The sequence below is a fragment of the Portunus trituberculatus genome, chromosome 43 (assembly GCF_017591435.1).
Source record: "Portunus trituberculatus isolate SZX2019 chromosome 43, ASM1759143v1, whole genome shotgun sequence".
In the NCBI taxonomy this organism is placed as follows: Eukaryota; Metazoa; Arthropoda; class Malacostraca; order Decapoda; family Portunidae; genus Portunus; species Portunus trituberculatus.
In genome coordinates this window covers 7,319,411-7,324,389 of record NC_059297.1, presented here as the reverse complement: position 1 = coordinate 7,324,389, position 4,979 = coordinate 7,319,411, and the positions used below count along the sequence as shown (strand labels likewise).

Below are 4,979 nucleotides of genomic sequence, written 5' to 3'. Positions count from 1 at the left end.
TAGTAGTAGTAGTAGTAGTAGTAGTAGTAGTAGTAGTAGTAGTAGCAGTAGTAGTAGTAGTAACAATACTAGTAGCGGGGTGGTGGTGTAGTGGATAAGGTGGTGAGCGTGGGATCGGGCAGACATCCATGTGTAAGTTTAAATCACACCACTTATCACTATGAAGCTATGCTATTTGTAGAGTGGTTTAAAGTTACCTACATGTCACTATGAGACCTGGTCCTAGGTGGTTACACCAAAGATGTGCTTGGGTGGTGATATGGACCCTAATATGGGTACCCCTATAAATACAATTGCCTGCGCTACTGATGGACGGAAGCTGAACAGCGCTTCCCACATATATTCTTCAAGTATGCCTACAGGCGGTATATGCACAAAAGGATCACTTTCCGTGCTCCTCATGACATCAATAGCACAGTGCAACGAGGATGCAAGAGTCAGGCTGTGTAGCGGCTCCCGAATGTCTGGTGGTTCGCCCGAGGCCCAACGCCCCCACCTCGATCCCCGGTTGGCTTCAGGAGGAGGGACGGGCGGGGACAGGCGTGCCAACCGCTGAAAACCTTATCGATCGGATGACTCATGGCTTCCAGGAACTACACCTGTTTCAAGTTGCACGTGGCCGGCGCTGCACCTCGTAGGGCAGCAGCTGTGTTATTGCCGGTGTAGTTGCCACCCATGCATTTCTTGGGAGATGTACCACTAGCTTACACGTGTAGCACCGTCACCGTCACCGCCACCAGCTGTGTTGTCAAGGTTATGTGTAGCTTATGAATATGTTTGGATTGAACTGGTTAACTTGTTATTTGGGGTGGAATGATGTTAAGGTTAACTGCGCAGTTTAATATAGCTGCGTTTCTTAATAACATCGCTTAATAAAGCTTAATATAGCTTAATATAGGTTAATATAGCTGGGGGGGGTTTTCTCCTTCTTGTGAATATGTAGATTATCTACTGCTGTACTGAATCAATGTTATGAACCAAGATATGTTATGATGTGTTATGGCCTCTTACTAGCAAGTGCGTGTCCACTTACAGAATATGGTGGTCTCAGTCGAATTAGCCTCGTGCTCATTTTCACTACGTCTCGTGTTTTCTCTTAATTTCAAACCTGATACGCCAAAAACTTTGCTTTATTGACATTTTAAATACCAACGATATAACAATATTCTACTGAAGAAAATGTAGCATTAGACTATGTAAAATTTTAACTACGTTATCATTCCTTATGTTGTCCGTAGTTTCTTCGTAAATTTTGTTCTACGAGTAAATTTGCAGCAGAGAAACCTCACCAGTCAATAGGTACCAGTTGCTCAGAAGACTTGATTGAACCGCAAGTGAGAAAGGTTACTATAGAGTAAACTATTGTAATGTCCAGCTACACATACTCAATGATATGAATTTGTATATAACATGGTTTTTTTCCCTACCTGTGCATGGGGGTGTGTTTTGTGATATTTCAAGATATTGTATACAATATTTTCTAAACCTCTTAAATGCAGACACACTTTTGCTTGCATAAAGTAAATAGTAGCAGTATTTACACTGTGCTACTGTAATACATTATTTTTGCTGCAATACTGACGCATACGTGGCACCTCTACTGTATAAAGCTGCATCCCTTATATCACACACATATTATCAGCCTCACCTGTCATGCGGGATAGAACAACAGCAGTGGCAAAAATACACTATCTCCAAACTATGACTCAGACCTGTGTGTGTGTGTGTGTGTGTGTGTGTGTTTGTTTCTGCGGGCACCGGGTTCCAAGTAGTACGAGAAGGCATGTTTATGGGAACAACAGTACTTCTGCGAAACTTTCCTGTCTAAGCGCCTCCATCATATAACATTGCAGTGTGTGCGAGAGATATGCTACTTCAGCACAGCGGTAAGGAGCGTGTATTAGAGATGCTTTGAATACTTGTACAATATTGGCATAACTAAGCAGGTAGGCGGATGCGCAGGCCAAGACAGTTTAGTTATTCATATTTATCAAGGTGAGGAACGTTTATTAATATCTACATAATAAGTGTTTCAATATTACTACGAGGAAATAAAAAAAATAAGAATGGGTTATAAACACAAACGAAAAGATTGCAATATATTATAACTTAAGAAAAAAAAAAAGTAAATGACAAGTTTGTCAAGACATATCTTGGTTGGCGAGAAAAATATATTATTTTGGTAAAAATTGAGATATTAAAAGCAATAGAATATGATTTTTTTTTTTTTTTTTTTCCCGAAAGCAACTCCAGTCACTGCGCAAAATAGAGGAGGCTGTAGGAAGGAGACAAGACAGTGCAGGTTGCATCGCCAGGTCGGGCTGAAATATCAGCTTAGTGAGGAACATGTTAGCTTTATTGGTGCAAAGGTGCTGATGTGTTTACCAACACTACTGTTTGTATGTGTGTGTGTGTGTGTGTGTGTGTGTGTGTGTAATTCACCTCGGTGTCCCGCTGGTCACCCAGCCAGTCTTCCCCATTATGGAGCGAGCTCAGAGCTCATAGACCGATCTTCAGGTAGGACTGAGACCACAACACACCCCACACACCGGGAAAGCGAGGCCACAACCCCTCGAGTTACATCCCGTACCTATTTACTGCTAGGTGAACAGGGGCCACACATTTAAGAGGCTTGCCCATTAGCCTCGCCGCTTACCAGGACTTGAACCCGGGCCTCTCGATTGTGAGTCGAGCGTGTTAACCACTACACTACGCGGTGTGTGTGTGTGTGTGTGTGTGTGTGTGTGTGTGTGAGAGAGAGAGAGAGAGAGAGAGAGAGAGAGAGAGAGAGAGTGTGGGTTTGGTGTGGATTGGGGTATAAAAGTGTTGCTCTCTCTCTCTCTCTCTCTCTCTCTCTCTCTCTGTATTGTCCTAGGAATAAGATATAACAGAGTAGCATGCTTGGTGATACTCTGTGGAAAGGCTAACCAAATACTAAGGCTGAGATGGTGGAATAAGCAGTAATGGAAGCGTAGAGATTCCTATGACTATCACTATGTGGAGAGCCTCTGTTGGGGAGAGGTAGAGGAGAGGTGTGAGTTGGGTGTACGTTATCCTGAGACGTGATGATAAGCTGGGATAGAATACTGTTGTAAATATTGAAGTCTAGCTACAGACGTTTAGGTGCAGACAGTATATGACCATAGGAAACAGTGTATTGATAGCCTCTACCCAACCACACACACACACACACACACACACACACACATATAGACGCGCGCGTGCGCACGCTCTATTTACAGCGTTTCCCAACCTTTTCCGACCATAGCAACCCCTGTTGTCATGTCTAAGCAGTCCAGCATCCCCTAACTAATATCTTGTCATTAAAAGGATAAAAGAATGAAGTGTGTGCATCACTTCCCAGCACCCCTATAATTGATTTCAGCATCCCAGAAGGTTCTAGCACCCCAGGTTGCGAAACGCTGCTCTTATAGTTAAATATAGATTCCGTGGCACTGATCTATTCATAGTTCAGTTGTATAAGGAAATAAGACAAAGGTAATGCGAAGAATGTAGCTTTCTATTTACCTCATGACGAAAACAGGAAGGAATGTGGAGTAAGGAGGGCAGCGTGGGGTCACCAGGAGTGCCAACCAGTCTGGTGTTTCTCACAGCCACACTGTTAGATCTACACTTCATTCTTCTTTCTCACACTTCTCTTTTTACTCGCATACACTTTGTTACTAACTTCGTCTCAATGTTACTGCCTTCTCGAATCTTACCTTGTTTCCCATCCAGTCTTCCCTGTCTAGACTCTTTTCAGTTGTGGTTTCTACGACTGGATACTTTCCCATTGATTCTCAAAGTTCCATTCAGAGTAATCAGGGGACATGGTGAAATGTCTCATAATTATGATATTTATCTGTACTTGCTTGGATTATGTTATCTGAAGTTCTATGTGATTTATTTAGTCAGTCAATTAAATATTTCATTTTCTTTTAAAGCTAAACGTTTTCTTTTAACATTTTATGGGAAACTTACTTTGAACAGTATTCGAGGTCTAGAGGTCAAAATTGCTTAGATTAGAATGCCGTAATGTTAGATTTAGATTTGTAGCAAAAAGGACAATGACAAGTCACAGGCACTACCATTACTGATTGGTATTAAACACTAAAGAGCAAATGTCATTAATTTCTATTGATTACATTCAACAAATTTAAGTGAAGGTCGTTAGGTTGGGTGCACACGTGACAATTTTTTTGTGGTCTGTGGCCACAACGAAAAGTGTAAGCCAAAAAAATGGTCACAACGAAAAGTGGTGAGTAAGTGCACCTTCCACACGACCTATTTGGTAGAGGCCACTGATGAGGTTAGTGTCATAGTATAATAAAATAGATTTACTATATAAACACACACACACACACACACACAGGCTGCGCATATACACACATATTTTATACAAACAGACGTTAACACACACACACACACACACACACACACACACACACACACATATATACACACACATATATATATATATATATATATATATATATATATATATATATATATATATATATATATATATATATATATATATATATATATATATATATATATATATATATATATATATATATACCTACTACTACTACTACTACTACTACTATTATTACAATATCTATTACTATTGCTACTACTACTACTATTGTTTTTACTTCTACTACTACTACTACTACTACTACTACTACTACTACTACTACTACTATTACTATTACAATTACTACTACTATTACTACTACTACTATACATTTCAGCGGTGGACAAACGGTGTTTTTTGCAGATATCTCCTAGACGAATCGTTGGAAGAGTATATTTCAACACACTACCTTGAACATCCGTTCGTAATTCATGGTTAACATACCACAGTGTTTGTTATATGTGTTATGTGAGGAGTTTACTGAGTGATATTACGCCTAATCCAGTCATCATATCAAAGGTGTTATACAGAATCGGACGAGTGTGGGGTACTCGTCTAA

At 40.3% G+C, this 4,979-nt stretch overlaps 1 long non-coding RNA gene across 1 annotated transcript in view; it reads left to right on the top strand.

Moving 5' to 3' along the window:
• The first annotated feature begins 738 nt into the window (after positions 1-738).
• The window catches only part of LOC123518196, a 12,653-nt gene continuing 8,412 nt past the window's right edge, over positions 739-4,979 (top strand). The window contains exon 1 of the long non-coding RNA XR_006678706.1: positions 739-753. This is a non-coding gene — a long non-coding RNA (uncharacterized LOC123518196). The remainder of the gene's footprint in view (positions 754-4,979) is intronic.